Source organism: Trachurus japonicus, unplaced genomic scaffold (assembly GCF_045865225.1).
Source record: "Trachurus japonicus isolate A0001 unplaced genomic scaffold, Traja_1.0 AP029826.1".
NCBI lineage: Eukaryota > Metazoa > Chordata > Actinopteri > Carangiformes > Carangidae > Trachurus > Trachurus japonicus.
Genome location: NW_028219959.1, coordinates 85,924 through 98,858, shown reverse-complemented (window position 1 = coordinate 98,858; position 12,935 = coordinate 85,924). Strand labels below are relative to the sequence as shown.

Here is a 12,935-nt window from a genome sequence, read left to right as displayed (position 1 = left end):
GAAAGAAAGTTGAAATGCTCAAATGGAAATCTGGGAGGGAGCACCAGACTCCAAACGTAAAAAGAACTTTAGTAGTGAAGTGGCGCTACTGCGGCAGGAATGAAACAAAGAAACAACCGAAAGGCTTAAATTTAGTTTATATTTTTTATATTTATATTTAGGCTATATTTAGTAGCGTCAGCAGTGGATGCAGCTCTTCGGGTTGTTATCAGAGAGACCACACTCTCACGTGTGCCATCATAAATATCATCATATTATCACATATGAAAAAAAACAGTTGTGTGTAGTGTGAACACTTACAGTAAGTGCACTGTTGCGGCCCGCATTTAGGGAAAAAAAATCATATCGGCAGCTGTATGTTGTGCACAACAACAACAACAAAGAACACATTCCCCCCCCCCCAAAAAAAAAAAAAAAAAATTATATGAATTAAGTGTCTATAATGTTTTTTAAGAGACTGCAATGATTTGTCAATTATTATTAACTGCAGAACAAAAGAAAACGCTATAATCGGTTATTTTTGCAGAAGTCAATTAGCACTTAAAAGTGCGTAAGTATACTCCTGACTGTTCGTAGGTTTTGTTCTTAGTTAAGAACAAATTCTGGATAAGAAAACATTCATGAATGCCACAATCTTCGTTAAGACTTCGTAAGTAGGACTTAAGAACAAATTTGTTCTTAAGAACGGTTCGTGAATGAGGCCCAATGTCCAGAGCTAAACAAACACAACAACACCAGGAAAAGTAGACAAACATAAACATGTAGCTGTTTATTACACACATGTGGTTGTGGGTGTACCACCAGGATCAATACTGGGTCCCCTGATCATTTAGGTTTTACATTAATTGTGTTTTACAGTTGTGTTGGTGCAACTGTTAAACTCTACGCTGACGACACTGCTGTTTACACACATGAACCATCAGCAGATCGAGCAGCTGTGAAACTCCAGCTGTTATAAAAATGATTAAACTGCACCTTTAACAGTCTGAGCTGAAGTTAAAATGTTTAGTTGGATAATGTCTGAATGATCCAAATACAATTTCAACCTAAATACAAAATCTAAGTCATCTTAACATTATATTTATCTGATAAACAGGAGCATCGACAGCTGCATGGTTAACAAATGAACCTTGAACATAATTCAGTGGCAAGTGAGATGAACAGACTCTTCTGACAGCAGCTTTTATTTTTTATATCAACTATGATGTACTGAAATAATGAGAGCTGAAGTGAACCAACATGGAGGCGCTAGTTTAGCTTCAACAAGAAAAACATTTATTTGTGTCAGTGCTGTTTCTGTTTCTGTCTCTGTGTGGTTTGTGGTTTGTTGGTCACATTATATATATATTTGCATGTATGTGTTTAGTTGTGTTAAAAATTAAAAATAACAATAAAAATTCTGATTGTTTAATTTGAGCTCTTTCTATTAAAATATTTCTAATTTGGTATTGAATATTACTACTTTTGAGACATATCTTCATTATTTATTACAAGAATTATCATAATAATGATGTCTACCAACACCTCATACAAAAATGTTCAGGCCTCTGTTTGTCATTTGTCTCGTGAACTCAGTAAAGACTGAAAACACTTTAACGTCTCACATTGACAGTAACATGAACACAGACCATCTTTGACAAATGTCAGTGATTATTAAAACTCTATGTTGATGACACTGTTGTTTGCACCCACAAGTGAAACAACTCTTTACTACGAATTCATATTAAATTAGTCAGAAATAATTCAGAAGAAACTCTACATTTGTATCAGATTTAAAAAATGAGACAATATTTCCGAACACTTTTAAATCCATGCAAGTCTAGATATTAGTGAGACATTATTAAGAGGCTGCTGAATGTTTGTGTAACGTTACACAGATGCTTCCTGAGTCTTTAACAGAGTGGATGGTTGTAGTTGTCATGGTGTTTATCAGAGTGAAAAGCCACAGCTCACAGTTTGGAGGCTGCAGAGCTGAAACCACACAGCCTGAGAGCTGCAGGAGAGGAAGTGTTGATTCGCTCTCAACAGTTTTTTATGAGTCCTAATAACCACTGAGAACAGTATAAATCTAAACTAATTGTGAATAATGCCACTGATGTGCATTTATATTTATTCAGGGTTGTTTGTGACATTTCTTACGACTCAGATTATTTGAAACTTGATGACAACAACTTGCCAGCGGTTTTGTCTTTAAACAGCAGTGTCATCAGCGTAGAGTTTTATATTTACACTGACAGGGTTGTAAAAGATGATTTACGTGTAGGCTAAATGATTAATACAAACAATACTGATCCTGCTGCTAAATCAACATCCACCCCTCCTTGATTGTGTATGAAATCTGTGTTTGTTTTTGTGCTGTTGTTGGTTTAACTTTGTCCCAGTTCAGGTTCTTGATCCTGTTTGAATCTTCCTCTATGTTTATTTGAGGTTTATGAAGGTAGAGCTGTTTACGGCCGCGGGCAAATAACTAGTTGGTGTCAATATGTGTGAACAACACAGTCACATCTGTCTGTTATTATTTGAAACAAGAAAATAAATTAATATCCATCCTTTGTTTTCTATGAGACTGTGATTTATTAATAAATTGAGGATGTTACAGTGAATTCATTTGACAAAACAACCACACTCTAAAGAAAATGTTCAAAGCATGCAAAGGTTTAATAAAAAAACAGAATATTTACTTGACAATTGATGATTCAGTTTGATGTTCTGTTTATTTACTGATCACTTAAAAGTAGAAATAAAACCAGAAAGCCATATTCAAAAAGTGATAACATGGATCTGTATGTATGTCGTTATCTTTGTGGTTGACTTAATCTAAACATGTAGAAAGATTTGTAAGATTTAAATGTCTGCGCCGTAATCAAATACAAAAAATAAGATGAAGTGATGAGATGTGATGGAGAGAAAAGAGGATGAGGAAACAGTCAGTCAGCTTGTGTGCAGCAGGTGGACGGTCCCTTGTTTCTGAGGCTCATCAGCAGAGCGAGTCCACAGCAGTAGAGCAGACTCTTCACTATCAGCACTGTGTAGAGCAGACAGAGCAGCTTCACCCTGCACTGAGGCCGGAGAGGATCCAGGGGAACCACTGCAACAGAAAAGGAGTCAAAGAGAAACCAGTCAGTGCTGTGCTGCTCTGCTCTCTGTGACAGAGTCTCCACATGAAGCTGAATCACTGCTCAACACAGTCACCAAGCCTCCATCACCTTGTGCTGCCTGGGCCTCCACCGTGCCCCCCTCGTGCTTGACGTAGCAGCGGTATTTATACGTGTAGAAGGCGTCCCGATCCACCAGCAAGATGGCGGCGGAGCGTCCCGGCTCTGTGAGCTGCAGCTGCTCTCCCTCAGCAGGAAGCAGAGGACCATCCTCCTTCTGTCTTTTCCAGGAGAACTGGACCAGAGGAGGAGACATGGCTGAGGCCAGACACAGCAGGGAGCTCCTCCCCTCCAGGTGGGCTCTGGATGCTGCTGGGTACACGCTCACCACGGGCTTCACTACCTGCTCATCTGAAGTTTGACAGCAGCAACAAGCAGCACAGACACATTCACACAGTCAACAGCAGCTTCCAGCACTGCACTGCATTCAGTCTGATCCTGGACACTACATGGACTCTGATCACTCAGCTCCTCATCAATACAGCACAGAGGTCACCATCAAGCCCAGTCATCATCTAATGTCTCGTTTGTCACATAACAGATAAATATGTATCTGAGAAATGTTTTTCAGTGTCGTATAATTATCTTTGTTGATGGTCAATTTATTTCATATGAAAAGATAGGATATATGTATATTTTTTTCTCTGCGTGGGAAAATGTGTATGATTTATGCACATTTTCTACATAAAATACATAACGAACATAATTTATCAGAAATATTTGTTTTAAATTAATACATTGGCGAAAATTATTATCTAAACATCCTCACTATTACCAATGATATATACATATATCCTTAAATGTTTATCTTTATAACTTATTATTATTATTATTATTTTTTTTACAATGAACACAGTTTCCATTGCGCAAAACTGCACTTACATGACGACAATGTTGGAATCTATTTAGCTTTTCTGAAATATACCACTGAACTTATGTTTTGTTAAACATAATTAATTAACTTCCTTAATTATTAAATGTATAAACTTAAAATTTTAGGTTTTACAGAGAACAGAATTATTTTTGTAGGTTTTTGGTAAATTTTGTTTAGTAGGTCACAGTATGATGAAATCTACAAGTGGCATTTTTTATGTCATCTAGACTTGGTTGTAAATGACAGAATAAAGACAATGACAGTCAACATTTAATTAGTAAAAGTAAATAGCCTTCATGCTTGTAAGGTATATTTTTGAATGAAGTTGAAGTTGAAGTTGAAGGAAGTTAAAATGGTTTGAAATGACATAATTAAAGCTTCACAATAAACCCCAAAGATTTTATTTATCAACTGCCTCAGTTGCTCCTGTTTTTCATGCACTTATAAAATAAAGCAGAATTTTAACTTAACACATACATTTTTTAAAACTTATTTTTATTTAAAATATTAATGTGAAGGTGAAAAATTCCACAGCTATATTGAAGGGAGTTAAATCTAAAGATATAAAGAAATTATTCCGTTTAACATGTAAATTGACTGTGATGTTCACAGACTAAGAAACTGATGTGAGTCCTGAGATGGTCAAACACTGAATATTTGATCAATAATTCATATATCTTTATATCTTCTTCATGTGGAGCTGAACTGAACCATTTAAACCACTTTTTGTTACGTTAGAAAGCTGCAGAACCAATTCTCTGTTAACTCTGAACAAACTAACATGTAAAGTCTGAAACAGCAGAAACTGACTTCAAACACATTTTAACTTCTTCAATAAAACAACTGAAGAGAAATAAAAGTTTGTTCTTACCTGTTACAAACAGTTTAGTTCCAGAGCCAAAGATGTCGTACGGCCAGCCTTCTCCACAGTGAGAAAGACTAATACAAAAACCCGTCTGCTGCTGAATGTGTCAGCTGAGCTGAACGAGTCCACATTATGAACCAGGATCATGTTTCAGCTCCATCATGTGTTTCTCTAACGTTCACATCAACATCACTGTCTCTTCTTCTCTTTTCTTTTGGCTTCACACTGAAACATATCAACAAATATTCACATTGAAGTTGGTCCAGACGTTCATGTTCCCCTCAGGATGAACCATTGCTCCAGTTTCATCACATGGTTTAAAGTTGGTTTGTTGTTTAGAGTTTTTCTGTTTGATATGATTTTATTCATTTAGCTCCTTTCACTGTTTCTGTTGGTCTTGTTTTCTCATTGAGCTTCTGTGTTTCTTCTCTGTCCTCAGTGTGTGGAACAACAGGAAACCTGCTGAAATATCTGATAACAACATGGATCAACATCAAAGAAAAGTCTAGAAAAAGTGTGTGATGTGGAGGTGAAGTGTGTGAACCTGGGCTGTGGTTTACTGCTCTCTTCCTGTCACTGACGCTGTTTGACACCTGTTCATCTGGAGGTTTTTGTTCAGGCTGCAGGGATCATTTCTCACTGTGGAGGATCTTTCTTAGCACAGTAGCAGTAGTAGGAGGCTGAATGAGAGAGTTTAACTTTCTCTATCTTCAACTCACAGCCGTTCTGTTTATTAACAGCTGTGAAATCATCTTTCTGAGGATGACTGGAAACAAGATGAAAGTTGCCATTTTGCCAGTGAACACTAAGAATCCATGTGAATGTTTCTGTCTCTTTCTTCTGGAACCAGTCTACATATTCATAATCACACTGATCAGTTTCTTCACAGGTGAAGGAGACAGATTCACCAACTCTCCTGGTCAATGATAACTGGTCCTGGACCAGCTCTTCTGCTGCCATGGCAACCAGTGCTGCAGAGACACAGACAGGTAGATGAAGGTCAGTGTGACGGTGGTAGTGACAGGTAGAGTGTGTGGGCTCCTGATTGGCTGGAAACACTCACCTGAACACAGACAGCACAGAGCAGCAGCTGGGAGGAAAAGCATTTTGTGAATCAGTGGTGTTTCCTCTGGAGAAGCTGAGGAGAAGTGGAGCTCTGATGCTGCTGAGGCCAAACAAGGACGAGCTGTGAGCTCAGACGAGGCCACGTGGTTTCTGACGGCTCCTCCAACTCCCATCAGCCCCTGCTGCTGCTGATTGACAGACATTTGTCTCTCCGCCTCATTTCTGTTATGATCTACGCCTCTGACGGCATTTTCTTTTATTTCCGTCATTTTACTTTGTTTAATTCAGGGATTACCTTTTATTTCTTAACTTTTTTATTTGTTTTCATTTTCATTTTTAAAAAAATACCTCCTGTGTTTCCTCATTATAAAGTAGCGTTAGCGTTTCCTCAGTTCACTGTGGTTTTAACAGCTCCCTGTCATGAAAGCATTGTGGGATGGCAGGTGGATGGGGCTGTGGTCTGTCTCTCATGTCTCTGTGTAAAGCACTTTGAGTTACAATTACTGTATGAAAAGTACTACAATATGAATAAATATCATCTGATTTGATTCTGCTTATTTTGTTGACATTGGTTTCAACTTTTCATATTTCCAAAATGTGAAGTGACTTCTTCTCCTTTGTTGATTTGAAATACAGGTTAAAGTTTTTATTTAAAAATGAAAATGTGTTATCATCCATTGAAGCCTGATGATTATTTTAAGATTATATTGCATATTGTCTGAATGGGTGTTTGTTCTTGTTTGTATATTAAAGCATACTTACCGTTTTTTACAATCTGGACCTTATTTCTAGCATAAAATACGATCATATATAATGCAAGTACACGGGGCACGCAATGCAGCCTCTAAATAACACATTATCCGAGGCAAAACCCGTTCATTTCACCAATATTTAGTTAGGATGAGCTAGTGCTATTCCCCTCTGAGTCCGGGGCTAGCTGTTATCAACATCCGGGGTCTGTAGGTTAACCTACTGACCTCTGACCTGGATGATGTCATCTCTGAGCGCTGCCCGGCTCATTCTGATAATAATCATTCCACTTCGGCATTCGGGTCCATTTTTATCTCAACTAGCCGGAGCTTTAGTGAGTCCAGGTTGAGGAGAGGAAGCCTGTGGAAGCTGAACTTCATCCAGCTGCTCATTTTGTTCTGACAAGTAGGAAACACGCAGAAACGAACCATAGTATATTAGCGTTAGCAACAAGCCGTGCCGCGGTCGGAGATGACATCATCCAGGTCAGAGGTCAGTAGGTCAACCTACAGACCCCGGATGTTGATAACAGCTAGCCCCGGACTCAGAGGGGAATAGCACTAGCATATCAGAACCAGTGTTGGGTAGTAACGCGTTATTAGTAACGCCGTTCCGTAACGCCGTTACTTTTTTCAGTAACTAATAATGTAACGCGTTGTTTTTTTTAAAATCAGTAACTCCGTTACCGTTACCAGACGCTGCGTTACTCCGTTCCTTTCCGTTCCTTTTGGTGAGGTTTTACAGCGGCACACAGTTCCCATAACATTTTTGCGATCAATAAAGTTTCATTGAATTGAAAGACAGAGCACACTGACACTGTGTGACTGTGAAAAACAAAGCACTCGGTGCCCTCTAGCGTCCCACACGTAATCAAACACGCTCCATGAAGACTGAGGACTGGACAGGTCAGAGCAGGGCGTGACGGCGAGCGAAGGTAACTTTGCTAACGCAGCATCCGAGACCGAAGCTGTGTGTCAGTTCAGGCTGCAGCCCCCTGAACTGGGGCACAGCTCGAGAGTCACAGCGAGACACACCAGCACCCGATCCACCGAGCAGCAGCGGTTAGAGTCCGACAGACGGACTCCAATTATGACACCTGAAACGGTAAACACAGCTGATCGATCGGAAAAAATTACCGCTTGAGTGAATTTACTTTCCGTCACAGAAAACAGGTTCTCGAATGTAACTGGGTCAAGACGTATGCTCAAGATTTTTTTGCACTTCTGTTAGGTCAAAGCTGCTGTATTTGCTCATCATGCAGCATGATGATGATGATGGTAACATTTTACAGATAAAAACAGATGTTTTTTCATCAGCATCAGTACAGAACTGAAATGAGGTTAGAGGGGAATTCAATCAACCTTTATTTAATGGGAGCATTGGAAAAAAACGTTTTAAAGTAACGAAAAAAGTTACTTTCTTAGTAACGCATTACTTTTTGGTTTAAGTAACTGAGTTACTAACTGAGTTACTTTTTTAATGGAGTAACTAGTAACTGTAACTAGTTACTATTTTTCAGTAACTAGCACAACACTGATCAGAACTAAATATTGGTGAACTGAAGGAGTTTCTCTGCAGATAATGTGTTATTTAGAGGCTGCATTCTGCTGCCCTGTAGACTCCATTATACGGATATACGCGGCTCTCGGCTGGAGCTCATTTCATCACAACGACTTGTAATGACACCAAAGTTATCTGGGTGAGTAAATTATTGTATTTTATGCAAGAAATAAGGTCCAGATTGTAAAAAGCGGTAATTATCCTTTAACTCTCTCTCGCATGAAACAGTCAGAGGAAATGACAGGACATGGAGTCTCTCTGGTCTTAAACAGACTGGCCTCCACTACTTTACGTATTTCAATAGAGTTATTTCAAACATCTAATATCTTTATCTTTTTTTTCTAACATTATTTTCATGTCTGTCTTCAGCTGAAGCTGCTGTGTGGTTTTTCCTCTGAGTGGGAGGTGGCAGCCTGCAGAGGAGGTTCATTTACTAATTCAACTCTTTATCTTGGTTTATTCTCATTATTTCCACCTTTTTTTTGTTTTTTATGAATGATGATTGTTTTAATGAAATTCTCTGTTTCTCTGAAGTGAATCAGTGGAAAGTTGCTCTTGATTTTAATCTGGAAGCAGATAAAAAAAGAATCTGGGTCACCATGATGCAGAAACACAACAACACATTCAGGTCAGTGGTGAGTTTAGTAACACACACTGTCACCTGTTGTTGAACAGCTGTGATGGAAACACAACAGTACAAATCCACAGAGCTCCTCAGCTGTGATCTTAAAGAACCAAAAACAACAAATTAAAGTCAAGTTTGTTCAGTGTTGAATGAATTTTGAATCAACATCAGTTTATCTTTCAGTCTCTGATGAGCTCCTCTCTGTTTCCTCCTGCTGTCAGGAGTGAAACCTTCACACTGCTGCCCTCTGCTGGTTCAAACAACACACTGCTTCAGTTCACCTGCAATGAAATGAGCTGCAATGAATTAAATCAACATCTTCCTCTTCTGCTCCTGTTGTTGTAATGAATAAAACTGTTATTCTGCTGCCCTCTCATGGCTGCAGTGACACACTGCTCCACACCAGCTCTACTGTGATACCATGTAGTACTTGTACCGATGAAGATACAGTATTTAAAGCTGTGCAGAAAAGAAAATTGATTTTGAGCCCACTGTGGGTCCTAACATTAGTGTAATAACTCATCTATCAGACCATGGAGGCCAAACTTTGTGCAAAATTCTATGGGTCTATGTGGTCGGAGGTGTGGGGGATATCAGGTCTGTCCCATTGTCTTTCAAAGCGGCAGTAGAACTCGTTCAGGCTGTTGGCCAGGCGTAGGTCGTTGACAGAGGGACACTTGAAATACTGTACTGGCAGTATGCTCCACATTATTTGTGACAGAAGGAGCAAGCTCTTTAGTTGATTTTAATTGTGTAAAAGAAATATTTGTTTGTTCTTGTTATTGCATGAAAAGTAAAACACTCTAAAATCGTAGGCTATTTCATGTGTATGTTCTAATCTTTTTTAATCACATTTTCATTCACATATTCCTGAGGTGAGTCTATTATTATTACAGTAGGGTCTTGATAAAAGGGAAAAACATCCTTGAAGTGATTTAGGCACCCTGAGTGGTCAACAAACAGCATAATATCGAACAAGCACTATACACGGTTTCCACTCTACCAGTCCACCTATTCAACACATGAAAACCACCACTAAGCTACCTGTTTGCAATGGTTATCATGCCAAACTGTTCACTAGAGATGTCTACCAAGTCAAAAAAACAAACCAGAAATTGCCCACCCGTTCCATTGCGGGAGGCCGATTTTGGGGTCTTGGCTCATGGACTAAGAAGCGTGTGCAAAGCGAGCATACAGGGACGTGCGGAGCCCATTGCGTGTTTTTTCTGTATAACATACAAAAAGGACTGTCTTATGACAAGAGTGATAAAAATGTATAAAGATGATTTGTTTTGTAATGATGTCATGGTTTGTAAGTTTGTTAACATAATACATGGTGTAACTGTGTGCAGAGGGTACAATTTTACATTTGTACAGACTGGAAAATAAAGAAGCAGTATCAGTGTATATTGTGTGTATTCGTTTGTCAAACAGTACTGTATTTATTCAACAACATCTTATGACAGAAAAAAAAAAAAACATTAACAATGTAACAGCATTATTATAAACAACAACAATTTCATAGTTTTATAAAGACCGAATACAGGGTTTAAATATAAAATTAAATGAAATCACATTGTTAATCAATAGTATGTAGAACGAAAAATAAACAAAGAATATACATAAAATAATAAATAAGTAAATAAATTAAAGCAGAAGTAAGTGATATATTTGTGTTAATATAAGTCTTAAATAGTTCTATCTTCCGACAGCAATCACTTACATAGAGTGTTTGGACTGAAACACGGGTCTGTCAGTCACTCTGCTCTGCTCTGAGCCGAAGAGAAAACATTTATCGTATCCTACAGTTTTTATCCAATGAGGAGAGAGAACGGCATGCAGGGCTGTGTGTGCAGCCAAGGGACGCCGTGAATGTGGTGACGTAGGGACGAGGACTGTTATGGTGCGTTCAAGGAAACTCGTGTTTTTCCGACCGTGAAGTCGTACCAGTTCGATCTGGTACGAGTTCACCGGTCGGAAGTTACGAGTGGCCGTTATAGTGACTTTCACCGGTAAAACAGGTCGGAAAAACACGAGTGGGTTGCCTGGAACGCTACAAAGTCGTAAGTTGTGACTTGAAGCTGTAATTTACGATTTCAAAAGCCTGCCTGGAACGCAGCATTAGCGAAAACGACCGGATCGCTTACTTCTGCTTTAACTGACTATTGCTGGGACCTGCTCCGGATGATCAATGGGTACAGACCTCATATCGATACGCTGGTGCAGTTGTAGTGAGTTAAAAGGCCTGATCTCCCTCACATCTACAGGGCCGCACCCTGTTAACACATCTAAGCACACTGCTGGCGCATCTGCTGCTGTTGGTGTTAGTGGCGCTGGTGATGGGGGTGGTGATGCCGGCGGTGGTGTTGTTAGCTGATGCTACTACAGGTGTTGATGCAGCTGGGTGTGATGCTGTTTGTTGTGTTTGACACTGCGTTGTAGGCTACGGGGCTGTGTATCAAACCCTGATTGCAGACACGGCGGTTCATCGACAGACCCTACAGATGTGTGACGGCCTATGCCCAGTCTCACATAATGCGCATCTATCTCTTGCATTAACACTTGCAGATCACGTAAATGCTGTTCAAATAGTCTGTGGTGATCATCATGGCTGTGGGGCCTCCAAAAATCACTTGTGGCTATTCTAGCAAGTCTATTTGGTAGTGGCGGCATTACCGGGATAGCGATAGCAGGTGCTGAGTTGCTGGGCTGTGTTGGTGGCAGACTGTCCTCCACTAGCAGGGTGGGGGCTGTGGGTATAGGACTGTGAACCCTACCGTACCAATCCGCTTCCGTCTCGAGCCGCTGTGCACATTCAAAGTCCGAAACGATGGAATCTTGGGTATTAACGACCACTTCTCTGCCCGCCTCTCCTTCCTCGTCCGCAAGCTCCGCAGATGTTGCTGTTGTAGACGGCTGTGCTGGTGATGGGGGTGGTGATGCAGGTGTGGGGCTGTTGTGGCCCTCTGCTGATTCTGTCACAGGACTATAGAGAGCAAGCATTAAAGGTACAATATGTAAGAATGTGGCCAAAAACGGTTACTGCAGTCAAATTCAAAACACAGCGACCTCGTTTTTTCTCCCAGCCACAGCAGCAGCTCAGTGGAAGCAGACCGAGGCTGAAATACCACTGACGCCGCCGTGACTGGGAGAGAGGGCTAGGTGGCGCAACATGTAAACACGTAAATTCAAAACATAAACATGATTTGCAGTCTGCAAAAAAGATTTTTAATGCGAATACTCTGGCTGTACTATTGTTATTGGTGAGTTTATCATGTTATATGAACATTATTCCTGAGTCTCTGTGACATATTAGGAGGATTTTACGGCCAGTTGCTTTAGATTTCTTACATACTGTACCTTTAATATAACAACACCAAAAAAAAAAAAGCAGGTAAAAAAAAAACAAAAGAAAAACGCATACACGTATTTTTAAAATCTGAATGGGCTGAGCATTGTTTCTATACATACCTGGGTTGTGGACAGGAGGCTTTGTTTTTATTGGCGAGCTGGGTTAGAGATCTATTCAGAGCCGCAAAATGGCAGGGTTCCTGGTTTTCCCCGTTTCTCTGACCTATTTTAAACACAGAAAAGAGTTGTTACATAATAACACTAAGATGAGGATAGAGTGAAAAAAACAAAAATAAAACAAAAACAAAACACTCACCGTTACCGATTTCTCCGAGGACCGGGCTTCCCTGCACCCAATGCATTTTTTTCTTAGGTGTTGAGCTATATAGAGAAAGAAAAAATCAATAACATGGACCAACATTTTCAATCATTTTATTGCGAAGCTATTTTATTATGATACTTACACAGATTCTGCGGTGTTTTTATTTTCTATCCCGCGATTCCTCTTCAAGGATAGTCTGTTTTTGCTATGGGTCGGCCTGGACTGTATTGTAAATTAGCCTACATTAGCAAGCACATACAACCACCCTCAATACCACAGCTTTTTAAAAATAAACGTATACACTGGTTGTAGAAGCTCCTGTGGTTTCGGGAAATAGATGTCAATAGCGCCACATCCAGACACAATGT

General features: G+C 39.7%; 1 pseudogene across 1 annotated transcript; it reads right to left on the bottom strand.

The window, feature by feature from the left end:
- Positions 1 to 2,888: 2,888 nt before the first annotated feature.
- Positions 2,889 to 5,215, bottom strand: LOC146960926 (immunoglobulin lambda-1 light chain-like; annotated as a pseudogene). The gene is made up of 3 exons (XR_015035342.1): positions 4,901 to 5,215; positions 3,207 to 3,506; positions 2,889 to 3,088 (listed from the first exon to the last, which is right to left on the bottom strand). The product of XR_015035342.1 is annotated as an immunoglobulin lambda-1 light chain-like (transcript).
- Between the last annotated feature and the right edge of the window lie 7,720 nt (positions 5,216 to 12,935).